Genomic DNA, 26,466 nt, shown 5'->3' on the forward strand with positions numbered 1-26,466 from the left:
CTATTTTGATTGCTTTATGTTTATGTTTCAGTGATATCAGTCATCAATTGGGTATGCAAGTCTGGAGTCCAGGGAGAGGCCAGGATTGGAGATGGAATTTGGTGATCTGTATATAGACATAGAGTTGTGAAACTGGGAGACATCACTGAACAGAAAGTGTGATGAAAGAAAAGGGTCCTGGAACAGAGTCTTGAAGCACTGGCACATTCTGACATCTGGAAGAGATGGAGGTAGAGGCAGTAGAGCCTAAAACGTTTATTCATTGGTGATGTTATTATGTTGTGGCTAAAGTTATAGAAGATAAAGATATAGAAAAATGAATGTTTAAATGCCTTCATTGAAATATAAGAAAGTTTTGTGATATCCACTGATGGGGGTATGGTGTGAAGTTGGAGGAACAGATAAGAAGACACATTTAGAAACTACTGTCTGTTAGAAAAATAGTTAATGATGTTTGCTTTCAGTGAATGCTAGTAGAATCACATCCTTTGTGAGCATGATCTCTTTTTCATTTGCCCTATGGAATTTATAGACTTGAAAACATTACAGGAAATGCAGGATTTGTATATTTTGGTGTGGTGGGCAGAATGCTAAGAATTTTTATACAAGACAATGTATGGTTTCATCAAGAAAACATCATATATATTAAGTGATTACTCTGGGTCTAGCATAGTGCTAAATTTGAGGGAGAATGCAAAAATGAGTATAAAATATATGCCTTGTGCTGGGCATGGTGGCGCATGTCTGTAATCCCAGTAGCTTGGGAGGCTGAGGCAGGAGGATCTTGAGTTCAAAGCCAGCCTCAGCAATTTAGTGAGGCCCTAAACAACTCCGTGAGATACTGTCTCTAAATACAAAAAAGGGCTGGGGATATGGCTCAGAGGTTAAAACAAATAAAAACATGCTTTGCTTTCATTGAACTTGGATGAAAAAGTAAAAAAAGAATAATAAAATATAATTGGTAGATGCATAGGATTTCTTGGAGGAGTTGGGGCCTGAAGAATAAGTAGGACTTAAGTAGAGGAGAAAAGCTAATTCAGGCAATAGAATAGTGTAAATTATGGGAAGAAAATTGGCTCTTTGGTTAGAAGACCTGATTTAATGAGGACTTTCATTTAAAAGCTTTGTAACCTTGGATGACTCCTTTGACCTCTTTGAGCCCATTTTTCTCTGTGGACAAACCTGTGTGGATAAAGGGCTATTATGAAAATGAGACTATGAGTAGCTTCAGCAGTAATAGTGTTGTACTAATTCTTACTTCAGGTCAGGTTTTCAGATATTTAATTGTATAAACATATTTTATAAATATTTTGTATTTACCAAATATATTAAAACTTTTATTAAAAAGTTTTTATGGATTGCTCCTAGTTCTTTGCTGGGCATTTGATAAATTTTAGATGGTAACATTATTACTACCTGGCTGTTGAAAAGAATAGCATAGCAAAAAGATGATAATCCTTGTCTTTCAGGAGTTTGTGATCTTGGCGAAAAGTCATAAGAAATTGGGGAAAAATGTAAGACAGTCTGTGCTCTGGTGCCTAAATTTGTGGTATGAACAAATTAAATCTAAGTACTTTTTAGTTGGTACAGGCTTCATTGTGTCAATGAGACTAAATGTAACCCAGGAAAAATAAGCATGGGCATTCGATATTAAGAAAGCATTTATTTTATGTACTGTTTATTTTTAGAGGAAGAAGTATAAATGTGACTACCACTGCTGTAGAAAGCTATTATTGTAATACTTAAAAACATTCTCATTCGTAAACTTTTTGTAGTGTTAAATGAATTTACCTTTCTGCCTGTACAGTTTAATGAACTTGTGTCCGCTTTCCAGATGGCATTGTAATGTAGAATTTATTTTGGGGGTACCTTTTTACAAAAACGGAATTGTTTTTATAATAGACTTAGTTTTAATATCTATTTTTTTGTATGCGTATAAATTAAAAAAGTTCTCTTCATACTGTAAGATTTATTGTTAGAAAGGCAGGGTAAATTTCTGAAATTTCTTTGAGTAGTCTCTGTTCACATTTTTAGATTATTTGGACCTCAGCTATTGAATTCATGTGCATATGTGGGATTGATTCTAGGATGACTTTTTGTTTTGAAAAACAGTTCTAGTAGAGTCCTGTACAGCCTGTGCTGAAACTGGGTTGTCCTAGTACAACGCATTGTTCTCTTTTGGTCACTGTGATGGTTTTGTAAGTAGCCGACCCTAGGTCATGCTTCATTTATGTAGCTGTCTTCTTCATTTATTGTCTCTTAGTTTGTCTTTATAGGGATTTAATTGCATGTCTACTAGAACACTTTGCACCACCAAGTAGGTCAAAGAGAATTTTTGATAACATTCCGGTGTCTTATTGATACATGATCAGCCCCATGAAACTGTGCAGTATAGTGGTGGATTTTATAATTTTATTAATAGTTTAACATTGAGTGCTGTGCGCCATGCAGTCTGCTAAGCAGCCTTAACTCTAGCCTTTCTTTCTTTTTTCATTTAAACATCTCAACAGCTCAGTGAGGTGAGTACTGCTTTTATTTCCCCTTTAAAGATGAGACAGAGAGGTTTAAGTTCCTATTCTGAGGTTACATGGTTAGCAAGTGGTGAAACAGGGATTTGAACCCATGTTATCTGGCTTCAGGACATACCCTACCTATTCTCTTATCCAATATGCTTTATGGTCTCCTCAGATAAGGCCTTTCTGGGAAACTCATAGTGGGAGTTTTATTTTATCTTTAATGTATTATTCTGCATGAGGTCATTAGAAGCTTATCCTGTGTTTTAGTCAGCTTTTCGTTGCTGTGACCAGAAGACCTGACAAGAACAATTAGAGAAGAAAAATATTATTTGAGGGTTCATGGTTTCAGAGGTCTTAGTCCGTAGATGACCAGTTTCATTCCTCAGGCCCAAGGTAAGGCAGAAGCATGAGGTGGAGGAAAGCTGCTTGAGACTTGACACCAGGAAGCAGAGAGAGCTCCTCTTTCCAGGAACAAATATAAACCCCAAGGGCAGGCTCCCATGTGCCCACCTCCTCCAGCCACACCCTACCTGCCCGTAGTCACTGCTCAGTTAATCCCTGTCAGAGGATTAATGCATGATTAGGTTGATGCTCTCATAGCCCAATCATTTCACCTCTAAGCTTTCTTACATTTTCTTAAACATGAGCTTTTGGCAGACACTTCATGTCTAAATCATAACATTCTGTTAAGATTTTGTAGTAGTAGTATTCTTCTATGTATGTAAAGAGTTGGCTATTGTATTTGTTAAATAACACTAGCTGCTGAATTAGAATCCTGAAATGCAATGGCTAAAACCTCCAAATTCAGTGTTTACTAGTCTGGATGGTTGTTATCACGTCAACTTGTGGCTCTCTTTTATGTAGGCATTTACTATCTACTGTCTTCAATGCATTCCTTCTAAGGTACTCACTGGAAGTACAGGACAAGAAATTTTCTCTTAAGCTTGTGAGGTGAAAGTTGTACCTATATAATTTGTGCTCACTTCCATGCTAAGCTCCTAATTCATTACCTTAAGTAGCTGTAAAGGAATTGGTAATTGTAACGTTCTTTATCCCTGTTGAATTTAGGAGGAAAGGTATCATTCTATAGTATTTTGAGTATCTCATCAGCTTTGAAATATTCTTGGGAGTACATTTTCAGCTTAGAATATGAAGGTGGGCACCTCATCCTAAACTTACCTTGGGAAGAAATTGAGGGTGGATTTTGGTGGAGAGTCAGCTGTCTCTGCTGTAGCTATAATACTGTGGATTTCAGCAAGAATTCCCAAACAGCCCACTGCTACACATTGTAACATATTATTGCACACATTCAATTTATATTCTTGTGTCAGACCTGTGAGGTAAGCAAGTAGATAAAGCAGGTGTTAGCTTTCCTAATATAAGTAAGAGAACTAAGGCTTGGGAGATTAAGTGTTGTAGGAAACGATTTAGCTGGGACCTAAAATCTAGGTCTTGGGGCTTCAGCCAGTACAGTTTGTATAAAACACCTTTTTTTGCGGGGTGGGGGCAGAAAATTCTGTATAGCAGTTTACTGTGGTCACTGCTCTTGTGTCCTTCCTTAATAGTGTGTTCAGTATTTACAGATGTCCAATATATACTGATCTCATTTTGAAGATTCAGGAAATACTTGCGTTGCCTCACAGTCATCATTACATTCATACTTAATGTCATACTTTAGATGTATATCAGCTAATGGGATAACAGGTAACAGATTTTACTCTCCTTAGAAGTTAAGATTTAGGGGCTGGGGTTGTGGCTCAAGGGGTAGAGTATTCACCTAGCGTGAGGCACATAAAAATAAAATAAAGGTATTGTGTCCACCTACAACTAACAATAAATATTAAAAAAAGAAGATTTATATTCTTGTTTTCAGGAGATAAAATGACACGTAGAAAAAGCAAAGGGGATAACAATAGAAATAAAATAGGACATAAAAATAGAAATAAAATATTGGGACAGTTATATTTTCTTTTAGTACAAAAAATGTATTATGAAATACAGTGCTTATCTGTGTACTTCCACAGATTATTTTGCAGTGCTATGTGGTAAAAATTACTTTAGTATATGCTGCCCAAAAAGCTGAGAACATATTTTGCTTATGAGCAGCTGGAGGAGTTTATTCTCCTTGTTGACACTAAGAGGCAAGGTGCCATTCTTTAGCATTTTATATATTTTCATCAGTATTGAAATGTTCTTGGTAGGGCATTTTTAGCTGTAGAGTTTATAGCAATCTGATTTAGGGATTGAATGCTATGGACTGTGGCAGAATGTTAAGTATTTGTACCAGATGGATTATTAATCAAAAGTAAGATGGAGACACCTGCACATTCCCATTTTTTAAAAATGATTTTTTAAAATATGGACACAATCTTTTCTTAATTTATTTTTATGAGGATTGAACCCAGTGCCTCACATGTGCGAGGCAAGTGCTCTGCCGTTGAGCTATAACCCCAGCCTTGTGCACATTCCCATTTTCATGTAACAAAGACAGAAAACTCATTCTGATTTTCTTATTTTTGATTATTTTTGTTGGAATTCTGTCTTGCTAACTCTGTTTTTATTAAATTATTTCACAAGAGGTGACTTTAGGATAGCTGAATTTTAATAGAAATTACATGATTTCAGTTTATTTTCTATATAGATAAACCATCCTTTAGACATTCTCTACAGCTTTAGTTTTGCTATGAGCTCTAAGAGATCAGACAAACAAATATATTATTTTAGCACCTGGGTAATGACCTATAACTAGTGTATTATGCTAAAGTTGTGCCTTATCCAGTTTTTGCTTAGATTTTCAGTTGTCTCATAGGATTGCAAAAGAAATACAGTGGCTATATTATAAATTCATTGAAGCCTTATTGGAGTCCTTATACAACTCAGGCTAGTATTCTTTGAATACTTTGCAAGAATCTCTTTATCCAGATCTTTTTTAGTTCATTATTTTGACATGCATATTAAATAAAAAAATAGATGGAGCAAAAAAATTTTTTTTTCAACTTGTGTAGCTTTGAGTTACTTTTTTTTTTAAAGTTGTAGTTGGACACAATACCTTTATTTCATTTATTTTTATGTGGTGCTGAGGATCGAACCCAGTGCCTTGCATGTGCAAGGTGAGCACTCTACCACTGAGCTACAACCCCAGCCCTGAGTTATTTACTTTTTAAAAAAGTTAAATGTAAAATTTGGCCTTCTGCTGTAGACAAAAGGAATGCAGGTGAGTAAGAAGTATGTATCTGTTTGTTTTGGTAACATGGGTTGAACCCAGGGCCACTTAATCACTGAGCCCATCCCTAGTCCTTTTTATTTTTAAGAGTCCCACTAGATTGCTTATAGCCTCACTCAGTTGCTGAGGCTAGCTTTGAACCTGTGATCCTTCTGCCTCAGTCTCCCAAGCTGCTGGGATTGCAGGCATGTACCACCATGCCTGGTGGCAGTGTTTTAAAAATTTTTCATTTCTCTTTATTTGCTTTAAATGATGAGATAACACTTACAGGTCATCTTAATGAAGCTGAGTTACATCAAATTTTAAGGTATGTCATTTGAGTCCTGGTCATAATGTGATTCGTATATTCATAACCTGAAAGCCTATTTAAAAAAAAAGCCCATTGAACAAACAAAAAATATTTATGCTAACACGATGCATTTCATGTAATATTATTCTTCCAAAGGGTAGGAGGAGAGAAAGGAAAAGTTTAAGACTATAATCTAGGGTAAAAAAAAATACTAAACTTTTAACTGTGAGTTCAGAGTTTGAGTCAGACCTGCTAATATGTTGTTTGGTAATCTTAGGCAAGACACTTTTCTGGGCCTTAGTTTTTTTCTTGATTAATAAGGTTCTTGTATTAATCATTTTGACCACATCAGCCTGTGATTCATATTCTCATATTTCTCTCTCTCTCTCTCATATATGGGAGGCTAACAGTATGGAGTGGCTTGTTCTTTTTTTTTGTTTTGATGAAGAGATAATAGAAAAGATAATAGAAAACTGATTTGAATTATTATATGTTTTCTAAAATTAGTTTTAAAGGAATCACTAAATTAGAAGTATTTAGTTTTATGTTTTAATTGTGCCTCACTGTTGTCATTTTAAAAGAAGCCTTAAAACTGGAAAGATGGACAAAATGCTTTGAAAGCTTACTGCTCAATGAAAGAAATTAACTTATTGTGCTTATTCAGATTCTTATGAATTTTTTAAAAATAATTTTATTTTTATTTATTTATTTTTTTTGTGTTGTGCTAGGATTGAACCCAGTACCTTACCACGTGCTAGGCAAGTGCTCTACCACTCAGCCACAACCCCAGCCCTCTTCTGAATTTTTATCTTAAGTTATGGGTGATGAAATCATTTAAAATGTGCAGATGTATTGCTAAATTTTTTCTACATTTTTATTATGAAAAATTTTTTTTATGAAAAAAGGTGAAAACTGTACAGTGAACATTCATTTATTCTACATTTAATGCAAGTTACAGTTAACATTATCTTTTATTAGCTTTATCTCTCATTTGTCCATCCCACTATCCATCTATATCAGCATCTATCAGCCCATCTTAATTTTTTTCCCCCACCTTATTTTTTCAATGCAATTTAAAATAAGCTGCAGATATCCTTACTGTTTACTCCCAACATTTCAACATTTATATTATTAGCTAGAATTCAGTACTTGTTTATGCTTTTTTGGTTGAAATTTACACATGTAAAAATACACAGTTTTCTAACTGTGCCATGAATGGCAGTCATTAATTGAACACCTGACATTTTTCAGGGTCTGTGTTACTCTTGTAGATAGATGAATAAGACAGTGTCTGCCTTCACGGTGCCAGTGGGATGAACAGGAGAGACTTGTAAGAAAGGAAGTTCAGTACAGTAGTTGTTTTATTTGGATCTTTTAGTTGCAAATAATAGGAGCCAGCTATATTATAAAGGTAAATCTCATAGAACCAAAGGCAAGGAATTCATAGGGGCTTTTGGATATGATTAGAACCAAGAACTGGAAGGCATACAAGTCTGTTTTTTTCACTGTCATCCATTTCATTCCATTCTTCTCTTTGAAGATCTAGTTTCTCTTTTTAGTACATATGTTTGACTGCCTCCCACAGCCATTCTTTTACATTTAACCATTCTCAGCTATATTGACATACCAGCATTCTGTCTTATTTCATGTCCATGTTTTTGGAAGGTGAAATCTGATTGGCCCAGCCCTGCCTCATTTGTTTTGAGGGCAGGGTTTTTCAGTATATATTTCCTGATGGAAGCCTGCTTTTGTGGATGCTGAAGGTAGGGGGAATAACAGAGATAACTTCCGGAGTCATGTGCAGGCTGAAACTGAAAACTGCTTCTAACTGTGTGATAAGTAACTCTATAGAAAAGAACAGTATACAGAAATAGCATAGAAGGGAGGGGGATGAATCACTATTTAGGTTGGAGTGGGGGTGGTGGTGTCAGGGATAACTTCCTAGATAAATTGGTGGCTTAGTTGGGTTTTGAAAGATAAATTCAAATGCAGTGGGAATTTAGTGGGAAGGAAGGATATGCCTGATTGAAGAGCAGCAAGAGAAAGACAGGAAATGGCATAGTGTGTTTTAGGTAGCTATTAGAAGGTTTGTACCTTTGTTGGATAAGTTTTGAAGTGCAGAGGCTTTGGTCGAGGCCAGAGAGGGAGATGAGACTAGTTCATAGAAAACATACCTTGCTTGGGCTGGGGATGTGGCTCAAGTGGTAGTGCGCTCGCCTGGCATGCGTGCGGCCCGGGTTCGATTCTCAGCACCACATACAAACAAAGATGTTGTGTCCGTCGATAACTAAAAAATAAATATTAAAAAATTCTCTCTCTCTCTCTCTCTCTCTCTCTCTCCTCCTCTCTCACTCTCTCTTTAAAAAAAAAAAAGAAAGAAAGAAAAAAGAAAACATACCTTGCAAGATATGGGGAGCCAGGGAAGATTACCGACAATCAGATTCATTTCCTTATGACGTCATTTCATTGAATGAACTGGAGGCAAGTGGGGCAGACAGAAGATCTTTGGAGAGCTTGGATTAAGAAAATGGCAGCAGCAGAAATGAAGAGAGGAAATATTTAGTCAGTAAAATGTTCAGAATTTGGGATTTATTTGATATCAGAGAGAGGGAAGATGATGTCCCCTAGTTTTCTGATGTGGTTAACAGATAAAAAACATGAGTCTGAGATGCTGGCAGTATCATGTTTCTTGTCTTCACTGATGATTACAAGGGTACTTTTTTCTAGGACTATTAAATTGTGCATATACATTTTATGCATTTTTCTAATCGTAAATTGTGTTTCATGTTCTAAAATATTGAAGAACAGAAACACAGGAGAAAATAAATTTCAGAGAAAAATTGTTGATTTTAGGATTGGACTTTGACATTTGGGTTGTCCTTGCAACCTTCCAAATGGAGATAAATGGAAGGAAGGCAATTGGATGTGAAATTTGAAGTGCAGTAGAGAAGTTTGGGCTGCCAATAGATAGAAATGAAAAGATTAAGTTAGATGTGTAGTTCTCATGCTTGGCTGTACATTAGGTTCTTCTGGAGAGCTTAAAAAAATACTGATAACCTGGATTTAACCATAGACCAACTAAACTGATCTCTGGGAGTGCGAACATAATATCTAGGTTTAAAAGTTGCCTGTGCTTTTATTTATTTTTTTAAATTTTTATTTACTTATAGATAGACACACAATATCTTTATATGTGGTGGATTGTGAGGATTGAACCCAGTGCCTCACACATGCAGGGTAAGTGCTTTACCACTGAGCTACAGCCTCAGCCCCATGTACTTTTATTTATAACACTTAGAGAACAATTGGGTTACAGGAAGATCACTTGTTCCCTACAATCCATGACTGAGAAATAGAGTTTTTGCAAAAATAGTTTTGTAATTGCTTTAGATCATAACACAGGTTTAAAATTTGTTTTGAACACAATTCTTTCACCTCATCAATACCATGAATAGAAAAAGTATGCTTTTTTAAAAATAATCATGCATTGTATTTTTGAAAAATATGTGGAAGTTCCACGCATTTTTACCTATTTGCTTTTTCTGCTATAGTAACTGCTAATAAAACAATTTTAAAACAGAAGGTTTCCTTTGATTAATTTAGATAGTTATGACTTTTCTGCCTTTGCAGCCAAACATAGAAAATTATCTCATCCTAAAGTGTCTTTTAGTAGTGAATATGAAGGAAGGTGATTGGTAAATAAATTGTGTGATGTAGTCCGAAAGGCAGACAGCTATAAATGATGAAAACAATCTTTGGTATGTGTGATATGGAAAAGACAATTGCTTACTCATCTGTCTTTTCATTACCTTACTGCATTGCTTTATAACCCACCAGGGGCTTATATCCATCAATAAGTATCTTTTTGTTTAAACAGTTGCAGATGGACACACTATGTTTATTTATTTTTTATGTGGTGCTGAGGATTGAATGCAGGGCCTCACACATGCAAGACAAGTGCTCTACCACTGAGCCACAACCCCAATAAGTATTTATTAACAACTGCTGTCTGTCTGGAAATCTGCTAGGGAATTTATGTAGGTTACTGAGTAAAAAATTAGATAAAGCAAATAGGTAAAAATGCGTGGAACTTGCATTAAGTTTGACCCCCCAGTGTTTGAGTTGGGTATGGCTTATAAAAGACATTTGAAAGCCGAATTATATGGTAATTATAAGACTACACTTGCCAGAGACTGGAGTGTTTTTTTTGGGCTTGAGAATTTTCGGGTGACTTAAACATAGGTGATTCTTCTGACATGTTGGCCTCCCAGTTCCTTGAGTACTCTTCTCCGTGTAATCTTGTTTTCCTTGTACCATGGGTCTCAGATTCGTTGATAGTACCCTTTTCTTTTAATTAATTTTTTATTTATATATGACAGCAGAATGCATTACAATTCTTATTATACATATAGAGCACAATTTTTCGTATCTCTGGTTGTATACAAAGTATATTCATACCAATTCATGTCTTCATACAGGTATTTTGGATGATAATGTCCGTCACATTCTACCATCATTTCTAACCCCATGGCTCCTCCTTTCCCCTCCTACCCCTTTGCCCTATCTAGAGTTCATCAGTTCCTCCCATGCTCCCCCTCCCTATCCCGCTATGAATCATCATCCTTATATCAGAGAAAATTTTTGACATTTGGTATTTTGGGATTTGGCTAAATGAACTTAGCATTATCTTCTCTAACCCCATCTATTTACCTTCAAATGTCATGATTTTATTCTCTTTTATTGCTGGGTAATATTCCATTGTGTATATATGCCACATTTTTTTAATCCATTCATCTATTGAAGGGTATCTAGGTTGTTCCCACAGTTTAGGTATTGTGAATTGTGATGCTCTACACATTAATGTGGTTGTGTCCCTACAGTATGCTGTTTTTAAGTCCTTTGGGTATAGACTAAGGAGAGGGATAGGATAGCTGGGTTAAATGGTGGTTCCATTCCCAATTTTCCAAGAAATCTCTATACTGCTTTCCATAATATTGGTTGCACCATTTTGCAGTCCCACCAGCAATGTATGAGTGTGCCTTTTTCCCCACATCCTCACCAACACTTACTGTTGTTTATCTTCATAATAACTGCCATACTGACTGGGGTGAGATGAAATCTTAGAGTGGTTTTGATTTGCATTTCTCTAATTGCTGGTGATGATGAGCATTTTTTCATATATTTGTTGATTGATTGTATATCATCTTCTGAGAAGTGTCTTGTTCAGTTCCTTGGCCTATTTATTGATTGGGTTATTTGTTTTGTTGAAGAAGCTCTTTTCTCTAATGCATGTTTTTGGTGCCTTTGTCTAATATAAGATAATTGTAATTTTGTGGGTTAGTCTGATACTACCCTTTTCATTGTTCTTTATCTCCTTGTTGTTCTCATTTTCTTCTTCATCCATCTTAAATACCATAGTCAATCATTATACAGTCTCCTCTGCATATACCTACGTGCCCATGATAATTTTAACATATTCACTAGGCAAAAATTCTGACTCCCCTCTTATTCTGAATCTGTATCTGCACAACTGAATGTATCTGGAAAATGTACCTGTACATCCACATATCATGCTGATTGGTAATATTTTTAAATTTATGAGCTTGAACTTTTTTTTCTTTTTTTTAAAAATTTGTTTTAATTAGTTACACATGACAGTACAATGATCTTCACATATCATACATTTGATGAGCTTGAACTTTAAGTGGGCCCTTAATGCTCTCAGGCAATTGTGTGTACCTAGTTCATTTACTCTCTCACTCTCCTTTCCTTCTTTTTGTTAGAACTTTATAATTATGCATATAGTATTTGGGTTCATTCATTTTGGCAAAATAACACATGCAAGGAATTTGATTTTAATCTCCATCTCCCCTTTTTTCCCCCCTCATCCTTCTTCCTGTTCTCCTTCCTCTACTCTATTGATCTTCCTTTTTACTCCTTTATGTATTTAGTTTTGATTTATCCCCCCTTTTTAAAACTGGTGACAGCTCTCTCCCATTCAGCTGAAGACCTTGCTTCTTTCTCCATTAAGAAAATTGAAGCATTCTGTACTTATGCATTTGCCCTTAACTCCTCTTAGCATAGAATAACCAACCATCTGTCTTTTTATCAAAGACAAGCCCTTCACTTATGTATTAGATATCATCCCCCTCTCAACTATTCAAGGATATTACTCTAGGAACTTTCTAGGTACTGTTTGGTTAGACATGATCTATGATAAATGAAAAATTTTTAAGTACATTTCATATGAAACTGATTCAACATTCTGTAATTTTTTTTGGGGGGGTGGTTGGGTACTGGAGATTGAACCTCAGGGGCACTCAACCACTAAGCCACATCCTCAGGCTTATTTTGTATTTTATTTAGATTCAGGGTTTCACTGAGTTGCTTAGAGCCTGGCTTTTGCTGAGGCAGACTTTGAACTCATGATCCTCCTGCTTCAGCTTCCTGAGCTGCTGGGATTACAGGCGTGAACCACTGTGCCTGATTGTATATCTGTATATATGACTTTTGAGCAAGATTTTTTTCTTTTCCTTTTTTTTTTTGAGACAGGGTCTTATTAAGATGCCAAGGCTAGCTTTGAACTTTCGATCTTCCTGCCTCAGCCTCTCAAGCCACTGGGATTATAGGCTTGCACCACTGTGCCCATCAATTTTTAGCTAGTTTTGAGTCTTTTTTAGTTATTTAAAAAAATTTTTTTAAGTTGTCAATGGACCTTTATTTTATTTATTTTTATATGGTACTAGTCCTTTAGTTATTTTTATTGGAGTATACTTTATATATAGTAAAATTCACCCTTTTGGGGTTTACAGTTCTGTGAATTTGGACACACATATTCAGTCATGTAAACACCAGGATCAATCTGTAGAATATTTCCATTACTGCAAAAGTGCTCTTGGGTCCTTTTGTAGTCTTGTAGTCAGCCTGCTCTCATCCCCTCCTGCCCCTGGCATTCTCTGATCTGATTTCTAGTTTTGCTTTTTTCAGAATGTGGTATACATGAAGTTATTAAATGTTAATCATTTTGAGTTGTTTTCATATAGCCTAATGGTTTTGAGATTCATCCGTGTTATTGGATGTATCAGGAGCTGATTTTATTGCCCAGTAATATCTCAATGTATGGATTTTCCACAATTTATTCATACAGTAGTTAGTGGATTTGGGGATGTTTCTAGGTTTTGAACATATACAGTAAAGCCACTATAAACATTTTTACCCCCCTTGGGAAGATAAGTAGGTATGGGATTGCTGGGCTATATGGTGAGTAAATTTAACTTTATAAAAATTTGTTTTTCAAAGTGATTAGTGAGTCTTTTTCATATTCATCAAATGGAGTATTAGGACTCTTAGTTGCCAAAACTGGAAATTGACTCTGGCAGAGAACTTATGAATAGGTTATTAGATGGCTCACAGATTCTCTTGGAGAGCTGGAGAGACAGATTCAGAATTTATGTATCCAGGGACATTATCCTAGGCACAGTCGCTGGAGTTTGAATTGCCAATTCCATTAGGGAATGTTAGACATTACAAGTAGAACTGCTGCCTTTAGTATCTGGAGGAAGCTGCTATTCTGCTTTCAGTTTACCAGAATGATTCGCTAAGGGTCTACCTTCTTTTGAGTCATTAGCTTTTGAATCACCATCTAGATCCTGCCACTCTGCCACTGAACCACATCCCAGCCCTTGCTTAGCATAATATAAATACTAGTTTACTTTCCTGTTTTCCTTTTTTCTCATCTGTCTTTTTTGTAAGTAAGTTCTTTACTGAAGTGTAATAACAAAATATATAAATCATGCGTGTATAGCTTCATAAATTTTCATTAGGTGAATTCACCTTTTTTGACCAGTACCCAGAAGAAGAAATAGAACAATTCTAGCACTCTAAAACCCTTTTCCTCCTAGTCATGGAACCCTACTTCCCACCAGGTAGTCATTATTTATTCTGACTTTATTTAACTGGTTTAGTGTTTTTTTTTTGTTTTTTTTTTTTGTGTGTGTGTGTGTGTAGTACTGGTGATGGAATCCAGGGCCTTATACATGCTAGGCAAGTGCTCTACCACTGAGCTATATCCCTTTAAAATTTTTTTTTTTATTTTTTGGAAACAGGTTCTTTTTCAGTTGCTTAGGCTGGATCCTCTTGCCTCAGTTTCCCAAGTAACTGGGATTATAGCATGTATCACTGTGCCCAGAAAGTTTTATCTATTTTCAAGCTTTAATCAAAGCTGTATATTTTGGGTGTATGTTTTCTTTCTTTCAGGCTTTGTGAGGTTCATCTATTTTCTTTTTTTTAAAATTTTTTTTTAGTGTAGATGGATACAATATCTTTTTTATTTATTTATTTTTATGTGGTGCTGAGGATTGAACGGAGTGCCTCAGACATGTGAGGCAAGCACTCTACCACTGAGATACAGCCCCAGCCCCAGCCATTTTCTTTTTGTGTAGCAGGAGTTTGTTGATATTGTTCCATTATACAAGTACAACACTATTCATTGTACTATTGATGGACATATAAGCTATTTCTAGTTTTTTGACTAATATCAGTTAGGTGGTGTTATGTACTTGTCTTTTTTGGCTTGCACATGTACATTTCTGTGGGTATATAACATGGGTCGAGTTAGTGGGCCATGGATTCTTTGTGTGTTCAGCTTTAGGTAGGAGAACCTGCCAAAATTTTTCTAAAGTAGTTTTGCCATTTTCTCTTTCTTCTCATGGTATACATGAGTTTTTATTGGTCATATATATCTTTTTTTTTTTTTTTTTTTATCTTTTTGTGCTTCAGAAGGACTTTGTGCCACAGGATAATACTTGTTCGAGTTTACCTAATCAGTTGTATGTCATTATCTCTTTGAGGGAGATTTCATGTTTTACCTCTATTATCTTAGTACAGGCACAAAAGACATATAGTGAAGCTGCATGGAAAAATGAGTACAAGTATGTCTGGAGATGGAATAATCTCTACAGTTTTTAGAAGTGAGAACTTACTGGTCTGAGTGGAATTAGAAGTGATGGAAACAGAGGGTGATAGGATTATTTAATTCAGGTGGAATGTGATCTGAATCTGTAGGTAATTGGTAGCCATTTTTAGTTCCTGAGTTGGGAGAGAGTTATTTGAAAGGTGTTTTATCCATTGAACAAGGAATGTGTTTTTGTTTAGAGAGGTGTTCTCCGCCTTGAATTGGAGACAGATATACAAGATGTGATTATGTGACTTTGATCAGTTTAATCTTGTAGTTTAAATTTTTTAATGAAATAGGGTTTTCGTCTTTAGTCTTGTGATGATTGGAACTAATATGCAAATATGAGTAGATTTTTATAATTCTCTGTATATTCTTTGACATTACAAGATTCAAGAGTTTCGAAACACATAGTGTATGATATATAAAAGGAAATTCAGCTTCTGCTCTTGTAATCCATGTGTAATTCTATAATATCTCTGGAGTGGTTCTGTATTCTCTTTTGCATTGTTTTTTGTGCTAGCACTTTTGGTTCTGCTTACATTAGAAATAAATAAAACATAAAGTAGTATGAAATGTCTCATCTCTTAAGGCTTGTCCTACAAAATACACTGCATTGCTCTTGATAGTTTTTATTATAAAACATCAATTAAATGTAAATTAATAGTTAGCTTCAATATTTTTTAAATTTTTAAAAAAATATTTTTTAGTTGTTGATGGACCTTTATTTTATTTGTATGTGGTGCTGAGAATCGAACCCAGTGCCTCATGCATGCTAGGCAAGTGTGCTACCACTGAGCCACAACCCCAACCCCAACCCCAAGCTTCAGTATTTTTAGTCAAAAAGAAATGAAACCAAGAATAACAACAAGAACAACAAAACATTCTGTAAAGTTAAGTTGGAATTTGGATTATCCATATGAAATAAATGTATTTTCTTGCTTTATCCACCAAAAGGGTAGAAGCAATGACAGCCAGAAGAGACAGACATACCTAGTTAGTGCTCATAGATTGGGTTTTTAATTCTGTTTCTCTCTAGAAGGAACCTTGAGAAATGGCTGATTCCAGGTGTGGGGCCTGGATGGGTTTGATCAATAATCCAGAAAGTCACAATCCTTATTACCATAATCCTGAATGTTGAGATCCTTAAGGTCAAAATCCCTAAAGTTTAAAATCTTAAAGAGGATCACAATTCCCAAAATATAACTCCTGAAAAAAGCAAATTTATTTAAAAATACATTTATCTTACATCTGAGAACATAAAACCTAGAACAATGTATAGATCACTTTATACAATAAAATAGGCAATGATATACATATTAAAAAACATAAATACTAAGACATACTAGTGACAGTTGTGTAGGCATAAGTTATTATTTTTTTTAGGCATAAGTTATAAGTAGATAAACCCTATTCATGAAGAAATAGTTCAAATAACAGATTGCATAAACAAATATCAATGTGGTTTGTAATTGCATGTACCAAACTTTATAATTGTGGTCATTTGAATTACCATGACAGATAACCCAAGTCTTTTTTAAAATTATTGTTTTTATATATAATATATATTTTTAGTTGTTGATGAACTTTATTTTATTCACTTATTTATATGCACTTATTTATATGCAGTGTTGAGATTCAAATCCAGGATCTCATACCTGCTAGACAAGTTCTCTACTGTTGAGCCACAATCCCAGCCCAACCTAAGTCTTTTGATGAGATTGATCAAAAACCTTGATGTTAAAACTCAGGGTGTAGGTAGCTCTGAGGTAAAGTGCTTGCCCAGCATGCACAAGAACCCTGGGTTGGAGCCCTAACACTGCAAAACAAAACAAAACAAACTTTAATCTTGTTTTAATTTTTTTATGAAATGGGGCTTTCATCTACCTTGTAGTTTTTTAAACTAATATATTAATATGAATAGATGATTTCTTTTTTATACTTTGTATCCTGTGGCATTACAGTATTCAGAATTTTGAAACGTACTAATTAATGGTCACCCAAAAAGCTGAAATTTGGACAATTTTTATTTTTCATAAGTGAATATGTACAAAAAAGACATCTCTTCATTTGCTGAGGAAGTTTTATCATTTTCATGTATATGTACAATGCTTATGCACAAAGTTATCATTGTGAAAATGCACTTTCAGGGAGTCAGATTTGAAAAAAATACATATAATGAATTAGGACTCTTAAAATTTTCTGCAAAATATATACCTTCAATATTGGAAATGATGCAAAGATGTAATGCCTAGTATAGTGAATTGTATAAAATAATACAATTTAAAACAGTGTGTATGTGTATGTTGGCGGGGGGAGCTTAAAAAAACCCCAAAACTTAAAAAGAGAAATTAATATGAAAAAGTGTATTGAAGGGTGATTATGGGCAGTTGCATGGAGGTAGTCTAAAAGAACTGGCTGAATTTAACTGTTTAATTAACTATATTTTGAAGTCTTACATATGGATGAATAGCTGCTTTTTTTTTTTTTTTTTTTTAAGGTCACAACAGTCCTTGGAGCATAGGTTCACAGTCATTTTCAGTGTGGTGCTGCTCTTTTCAAAATTCTATCATCTGATACATATCAAACATTCCATACTAAATTTTGTGTCATGCTTCTGTGGTGTTTTGGGTATATGGCAATTCATCCTGTTTGTGCTCATAGATAGGCCACAAATCCGGCAGAAACAATACTGGTGATAAACCAGCAACTCTGTTACTTAAGTGTCTTATCCTGTGGTGTACATAATTTATTTTTGAACTAGTCAATAACTTTGCTGGCTTCTTTAGGTAAATGCAGCTTCTCCTCCACCCCCCTTTATGGTGGTGGTGGGGATTGACTCCATAGGTGCTGTACCACAGAGCTACATCTCCATTCCCTTTTTTTAAAAAATATTTTGAGACATGGTCTTATCAAGTTGCTGAAACTGGCCTCAATTTGAGATCCTCCTGTCTCCATCTCCCTAGGCTTTGAGATTAACAAGTGTGTACCATTGTGCCCAACCAAATGAAGCTTTAACTTATTAAAGGGTGCTGGAATTTCATCAGCCAGAAGGAATGCCAATGCCAACAAGTAGCACGTTTTTAAATTAAAAAGTTTTTCTTATTGGTATATTACATAGCAATAAGAAAAACTTTTTAATTTAAAAAGAATTTGGCTTTTTCCTCCTCTTTGCCTTTTTAAAAATGGAAATTGTGGTTTTGGGGATTTTTAGTATTTTGAGATTGTAATTTTGCGAATTTTAAACACAGTTTTGATCTTTCAAGATTTTAACATTTGGGATTATGGCTTTCAAGATTGTGTCATTCTAGATTATGATCAGCAACAGTCTGGGATATTTTATCAAAAAATAAGGAAAAGACTAGGATAAGGCACAGACATTTACTTATAAAGGCTACCACTCATCAAATTTGGGACAATTTGGGTATCACAAAGCATGATGGTAGTAGACATTGTATCAAAAATAAGGTTCACAGAGAGCTAGAGAAGGGGACAAATGGAATGAGAAAGGTGGAGCTCTTTGCAGAAGATGGCCAGGTTATATATGTGAAAGGAATATGTAAGATTAGGAAATTATCTTTCTGCATACTCAAATGTAATAGTTGGGTTCAAGCAAGTATCAGTGGATGTTTAGGTTGTTGGGAAACAGGATATTCACATAATTTCAAAGAATCATGTCACCATTATTTGTGAAAGAGAAAGTTCATAGTATAGAGATTTGACATTCATTACCTTAATCACGTAATTAAATTTAAGATCAATGAACTGATATCAACTACCCTCAGAACTGAAACACACAATATCACATATGTGTACATCGTTGCTAGGAATGAGGCAACAGTTAGAAAAATCAGCATGTGGGCAGTTGGTCTGGACATGTAATCATTGACATGAAAAATCAAAGATAAAGGAGACTGTTCTAGCTTAAAAGAGACTAGATGAGACAAAAAATACTATATGTGAATTTTGATTGCATTTCGGATTAAAAAACTTTAAAAAGATTTGGGAAACAAGTAGAGAAAATTTATTATGTCTTTATTGATATCATTGAACTGTTAATTTTCTTCGATGTGATAATGGTATTGTGGTTGTAAGGGACAGTGATCTGATTCTTAGAAGATGTAGAAGAAGTATTTAGGGTGAGATGAGGTCAAGGGGACTGCAGCTTACTTTTAAATGGTTTCACAAAAAATAGTTACAGCACATGTGGCAAAATCTCAACTGTTGGTGAAGTCAAGTGAAGGGTATAAAGGTGTTAATTATAATATTCTTGAACATTTTCTGAGGGACTTAATGTTTGAAAATGAAAGGTGGATTTTGGTGATCATGTGCTCCTTCCAGTGCCAGGAGAGTGCTGAAGATCCTGGGCCATTTGGTTATAGGTGGCCTCCAATGCTGTGGGATGTAGTTGGGGGACCGCAGCCCTCAGCACGCCTGCCCACAGGACTCGTTTGCCATCATAGGAAATTCTCTGCCCCTGGGACTGAGAGACACCAGCCTTTTCTTTTTCTTTTTTTAAAAGAAAGAGTGAGAGAGAGGAGAGAGAGGGAGAGAGAATTTTAATATTTATTTTTTAGTATTTGGTGGACACAACATCTTTGTCTGTATGTGGTGCTGAGGATTGAACCCGGGCTGCACGCATTCCAGGCGAGCGCTCTACCGCTTGAGCCACAACCCTAGCCCACCAGCCTTTTCTTAAGCTGAAACTTGAGATAACTACCAGATGTCTTCACACAAAGGATCTGTGGTGCCACAGGGCAGTTGGGGCTTCTGCCAGTAATAGGGAAACGGACTCAGTGGAATTGGCTCAACTGGGACTGCTGCTAGAAGAGAAGTCCTAGCAGGTAATTGCCAACCCAAACAAGGCTGAAGAAGAGCAAATATGCCCAGGGCCCCAAGAAGAAGAGGTATGGGTACTGATGCTTTGCCTGCAGGCCCACTATGCCATGGAGAAGATGGAGTGAGTTAGTGTGTGAAGTCTGGGAGGGGCTTTGGAGGGTCAATCCCATATAACGTACTTCTTGAATGACTGAAGGACAATGACCATCTGCTACACGGCCACAGACCACTCATGCCCTCATTTTGGGCTTGCTTTATGAGCATCTTCTGGGCAGCTGATTCTTCCCCTTGAGGAAACCAGTTTGCTGGGCCAGCTGGGATTTTGGCCCCTTGGGATTAGAATTGGAACTGGCTTCTCCCTGAAACCCTTGCCTGGGTATAATCGATGCTGCTTCTTCATGAATGAACCCCCTCACACTCCTGTTGGAGAGAATTTTCCATGGACACAGCTTAGTAGGAAGATGCAGGCCTCATATGTCAGCAGCTGCTGACCTACCGCTTTGATGACAGCACCCCTGTGCACCTTTTTAGTTTAGTTCAGGCAGCCCTCAGTCAGTGGCTTCTCACAGATCACCAAAAGCCTGTACATCAGCATTGGCGTGGCTGCCAATAACAAGCTCTTGCTATCCAGGAATCAGATCACTTCAGTCATCAACGTCTCAGTAGAGATGGTAAATACCTTCTTATGAGGATATCCAGTCCACATATGTGCCTGTGGCTGATGTACGCATCTCTCAGCTCTATGACTTCTTTGAACCCTTCACCCACCATATCCACAGTATGGAAATGAAGCAGAGCTGTACACTGCTACACTGTGCCAGTGGCATGAGCCACTCAACCACTTTGTACCTTTCCGACCTCGTGAAGAACCCTATGGACCTAGTCATGTCGGCCCATCATCCAACCCAATGGTGGCTTTTGGGAGCAGCTCATCTACCATTCAGCAGTATGACAAGAATACTGTACACATGGTTAGCTCCCCAGTGGGAATGATCCCTGACATCTATGAGAAGGAGGTCTGTTTGATGATTCCACTATAAATCATCCCCCAAACTCCTGCTTTAGGGTCAGCTTTTAGACCTGTTGATCCTATATCAGGATCTGAACTTGAACAATTTTTGTTGATACAAGAATATACCAGATGATGCCTTTTAAGGGCAAGAAAAAAGAAAGTGATGCCACAGCTTTCAACTTTGGAATTCATATCTTTAAAAGATTAAACTACATTGTTAGATGGTGAAGATAAGTTTTCTACCCTATGAGTGGCAGGGCGCGGCTGCTGGCCAGAGGGTGAAATGAGGCAGATGATATCTTGGACAAAGACACCAGTGCCCCAATGCCTGGAGTCCTGCTGCCCTTACCTGGACTGGAGAACTGAGCCTGCTGCAGTCCTACTTGGTTTTTTCAAAACCAAAAGCCAGAACCTTAGGCATCATGACACCCCCTGAACTTTTTACAGTAAGTGCCAACCTACTGGATAAGTGGTCTTCACTAGTTCTCTAGGAATCTTAGGGGCTCCAAAGAACTGCACATCCACCACAGTGACCCTATTCTAGTTTTCTAGATAAGGTTTAACACAGAAGATAGTTTTCAAATAAACATTCCACTGTTGTTGAAATAAAAGCAGCCTCTTCCACATACTCACATGACCTGGCAACCCCTGGAGCCATCTACTTGTTTCGTGCTGTTTCTCTTTTTGGGAATCTTGACCATGCTAGGACCAAATATGTATTTCATGGCCTCTCTTCAGGAGAAAGTGTTTTTTGGCATATTTTTGGGTATAGTGCTCTTCTGGTTTTTCCACACTGTATATTGTCATTCAGAGAATGTCTCACATACTTTTTCCAAACTGGACTATTCCTTAATTGCTCTCCTGATTATGGGGAGCTTTGTCCCCTGACTCTTATTAGTCCTTTTACTGTTCCCCATAGCCTCGATTCTTCTACCTCTCCATCATCTGTGTCCTGGGTATCTCTGCCATTTTTGTGGCATAGTGGGACTGGTTTGCCACTCCTAAGCACGAGCAGAAAAGAGCAGGCATATTCCTGGAACTTGGCTTGAGTGATGTTATACTCACCATGCACTTCATTATTACTTAGGGATTTATCAAGGCCACTACAGTGGGCCAGATGGGCTGGTTCTTCCTCATGGCTATGATGTATATCATGGGAACTGGTCTTTATGTTGCTTGGATTCTTGAGCTCTTTAACGTGGTTTAACACTTGGTTCCAGTTGCATCAGATTTTCCATGTCTTGATGGTTGCAGCAGATTTGGTCTACTTCTGTGGGGTCTCTAACCTTCAGGAATTCTGATACGGCCTAGAAGGTGGCTGTACTTCTCTAAGCCTTCCCACCTTGGGGTGGAGGAGGAACTTCCCAAGTGCTTTTTCTTCTTATTTTTTTTTAATATTTATTTTTTAATTACAGGCAAACACAATGTCTTTATTTTATTTGTATGTGGTGCTGAGGATCGAACCCAGTGCCTCACACATGGTAGGCGAGCACTCTACCTCTGAGCCCTGCTCCCTGCTCCTGAACCCAAGTGCTTTTAAAAATAACTTCTTTGTTGAAGTGACAGGAAGAGTCCGAGTTGCATGTTTCTAGAAGAAACTTAAGATTATTCAGTGCCAGTCAAGCTTCAGCTCTTTTTCATAGTCAGTGGGCAATAAACTTTCCATTTCTAGCTGGGGAGGGTGGGATGGTCAACACAGTTATCACCCTCCTAGGCAGTCACCCACCCACAACAAGCATGAGAACCACTCCAGATGAAATAGCAGATGCCTATGTTTGTTAATCTATTCAAAGACACAGAAAAGCTGAAACCCTGTAATGTCTTCCCTGGCTTCCTGAGCTTTTCTAAGGCCATGTTGTAGGGGCGTAAGCATGGTGACTGCCAGTTCAGAGTCTCCCAAGGAGAGCAGCTGAATTCGTGTGGTGGGTGTGGGGACCAGGTAGAGATGAGGTCTAAGAGATAAAGAAAATGAATGGAGGGGCTGGGGATGTGGCTCAAGCAGAAGCGCGCTCCCCTGTCGTGCGTGCGGCCCGGGTTTGATCCTCAGCACCACATACAAACAAAAACTAAAAAATAAATAGTAAAAAAATTCTCTCTCTCTCTCTCTCTCCCCCTCTCACTCTTTAAAAAAAAAAAAAAAAAAGAAAATGAATGGAAGGGAGCAGATCATGTGAGTCCTTTTAGGCCCAAAACCTGTACTGTGAGTGAAATGGGAAGCTGTTCATTTTTAAAAAATATTTATTTTTTAGTTGTAGATGGATACAATGCCTTTATTTTAGTTGTAGATGGATACAATGCCTTTATTTTATTTATTTATTTATTCATTCATTCATTCATTTGAGAGAGAGAATTTTTTTAATATTTATTTTTCAGTTTTCGGTAGACACAACATCTTTTTATTTTATGTGGTGCTGAAGATTGAACCCAGCGCCCCGTGCATGCCAGATAAGCGCGTTACCACTTGAGCCACATTCCCAGGCCTTTATTTATTTTTATGTGGTGCTGAGAATCATCAAACCCAGTTCCTCACACATACTAGGCAAGTGCTTTACCACTGAGCCACATCCCCAGCTACATATTTTTCTTTAAAAAAATTTTTTTTTTCGGTAGTTGTAGATGGACAGCATGCCTTTATTTGATTTCATGTGGTGCTAAGGATTGAATTCAGTGCCTCACATATGCTAGGCAAGTGCTTTGCCACTAAGATACAGCCCCAGTCCCCTGTAGCACACTTTCCAGAAACAGTTATAACCTTTTCCCATCTTTCTTGGGCCTTGATCTGCTTACATAGCAGGAAGAATACAGACACCAAATTTTACATAGCACAACTAATCATGGAAGTGTGTCCAGGCTTCAAATAACTTGAGTTTTAATTTTTTTTTTTTCTTGGCAGAGTAAGGTAAAATTAAACTGAGGAAAGATATTTAATATTTAATACTAAGCTTTAAAAAGAAACCTGCTGGGGTAAATGGATGGAGTTGGAGAATATCATGCTAAGTCAAGTAAGCCAATCCCAAAAAACCAGAGGCCAAATGTTCTCTCTGATAAGTTGATGCTGATCCATAATGGGAGTGGGGGAAGGGGAAAAATGGAGGAACTTTGATTGGGCAAGGGTGAGGGACAGGAGGGGGAAGGGAGTATGGGGACAGGAAAGATGGTGGAATGTGATGGACATTATTACCCTAGATATATGTATGACTGCACATATAGTGTGATGCTACATTGTGTACAATCAGAGAAATGAAAAATTGTGCTGCTGTTGTGTACAGTGAATCAAAATGTATTCTGCTGTCACATATACCTACATAAATTAAAAAAAAAAAACAAAAAAAAACCAAAACAACAACCTGCTGGGCTGGGATTGTGGCTCCAGTGGTAGAGTACTTGCCTAGCATGTGTGAAGCACTGGGTTTGATTTTTCAGTACCACATATAAATAAATAAATAAATGTTCATCAACAAAAATAAAATATTAAAAAACCTATCATTTCTATGTTTTCTGATGCTAAGACTATGATGATAATAAAAGTAGAGCAGGAAAAAAAGGTGGATTTTAAAAAATGTTGATAATAAAATGTGAGAGTCTAAAGTATCTTAAGACATCATATAATTCAACCTCTCGTTTTCCTTTGGGGAAGAAAGTGCAGAAATAGGAAACTTGTTGGAGGATACACATCTTATTATTGAGCGAACTTAAAATGCATGAATTTCCTATCATTGCACCCAAGGGTGGAAGTAGATGGCAGTGAACATCTTTGAATTATTGTTAATAGATACTATTATTAATCTTTATCCTGGCATTGTATGCATCTTAGAGTCCCTTTACCCCTTTTTCAACCTATACTTAATTTTATTTGTAAACTTTATTCTAAATACTTAATATATAGAATTAGTTAAAATATTAAATACTGTTTTAATAATAGTAGAGTTGTTAGTATTCACTAGGATTTACCCATATTTGTAGCATTTTCTCAGCTGTTTTCGTGTCTGAATTGCAGACCTTTGATCTTTTATGATTTTTTTTACCCTTAAGAATACCTTTTAGAATTTTCTCTTAGTACCAGTTAGCTGATGGTATAGTCTGTTTTGTTTTTCTGAAAATGCTTTTGCTTGCATTCATTCTTGTAGGAATATATACATTGGATATAGAATTTTTTATGGACATTTTTTTTTAAGCACATTAAAGATGCTGTTTCTCAGTTTTCTAGCTTTTATTATTAACACTGAGAACTGTCAGTCTATCCCTTCTTTCAAGGTAATCTATTTTCTCATTTAAATTTTGTAACAACTCTTGAGATGTAGGTTTTACTTTTGTTTGTATAGATGAGAATATAAATTTAGGATTATTTATCACTGTCAAATAGAAAATATTAGATTAGGGCTGGGGCTGTAGCTGAGTGGCAGAGCACTTGCCTAGCATGTGTGAGGCACTGAGTTCAATCCTCAGCACCTCATAAAGATAAATAAAGACATTCTGTCCATCTACAACTACAAAAAAAATTTAAAAATGGATTAGATTAAAATTCAGGTCTGTCACAAAAATCTTTTACTTTACTTACTTTGCCTTACTAGCTCTAACTAAGTCAAAATGCATTTTCATCTGTTTTTAACAGTATTTTTTTCAGCTTTTATAGGTATACTAGATTTTGAAGCATAGTTATGGCCCTCAGCTTTAGTTTGGAGAAAAGCATATTTAAAGTTGAAATATGAGGTTGTATGTAATTAATCTTGATAGCTTATTGTAATAATAAGAGTTTATGTAAACAATTTCAGACTGGACCTGTCTTATGAATGAGGTGGAATTTGGTTTGAATCTCAGGCAGAGTTTGGGGTGAAAATTGTAGAGGTTATTTTAGTCAGGAGTAAAGTTATGAAGAAAGATGTAGAGGAGTGAATGATGGATTTGAGGGACTGATGGCAATATCAATTTAGCTATAGTTGAAGTTTAAATATTGTTTTTGGCTATAAAATTGTATGTGAGATGGGTACCTTGTTATGGAGTACCATAAATTTTATTTCTTTATTATTTAGGGAATAGGTAGTATTTTGAAGAATTGTTTGGGAGTAGGGTGATTCAATGATTATTTAGAGGACAACAGCTTGACTTTATATTCCAATCAAAATTTCAATTACAGCTTTGTCAGTTTCTTGCTTATATTGTGAGTAATTTAGTTAACTTTTCAAAGTCTCCCATTTTCTCATTGTAAATTGGAAATAATAGTACTTACTTTGGAGGGTTGTTGTGAAGATTAAATGAAATAATATGTGCAGTGTATTTAGAACAGTGCCTGGAACATAGTAAGCTCTATTTAAGTGTTAGGCATAATCTGTTATTATCATCTTAATCATTACTAAGTGCATGTTAGTATTCACCCTAATGTCTGGCATGTGGGTAATCACAATTCTGGTCACCAGTAGAATACATATTAGTAACCAAATTATATTTTAATACTTATGTATTTAACAGCAAATTAAAACCCTTAAAGTTGTATTTACTGTATAACTAACAGTTCACTTAAAGGTTATTTCCTCCGTACATCATTTTGTTATTACATATTCTGTGTCATTTCAGTTCACTCTTCAAAGTTAATTCATTTTGTTAATAAAAACAATGGTGAAGCAAAGCAAAGCAAAC

General features: G+C 36.2%; 1 protein-coding gene and 2 pseudogenes across 8 annotated transcripts in view; all 3 read left to right on the top strand.

Moving 5' to 3' along the window:
* Strbp (spermatid perinuclear RNA binding protein) overlaps positions 1–26,466 on the top strand; it is a 144,150-nt gene that overhangs the window by 25,742 nt on the left and 91,942 nt on the right. Inside the window, exon 2 of one of the 8 annotated variants that reach the window (XM_076845511.2) lies at positions 32–230. The exons of 6 other annotated variants lie outside the window; for them this stretch is intronic. The gene's annotated coding sequence lies outside the window, so the exon portion shown is untranslated. Of the gene's footprint in view, positions 1–31; positions 231–9,232; positions 9,266–26,466 lie in introns of those variants that run through there. One more of the 8 variants, XM_076845510.2, reaches the window with a different exon arrangement.
* On the top strand, positions 19,705–22,614 carry LOC143392606 (adiponectin receptor protein 1 pseudogene; annotated as a pseudogene).
* LOC143390704 (dual specificity protein phosphatase 18-like) lies at positions 20,324–20,860 on the top strand (annotated as a pseudogene).

Source organism: Callospermophilus lateralis, chromosome 2, assembly GCF_048772815.1.
Source record: "Callospermophilus lateralis isolate mCalLat2 chromosome 2, mCalLat2.hap1, whole genome shotgun sequence".
NCBI classification, from domain to species: domain Eukaryota; kingdom Metazoa; phylum Chordata; class Mammalia; order Rodentia; family Sciuridae; genus Callospermophilus; species Callospermophilus lateralis.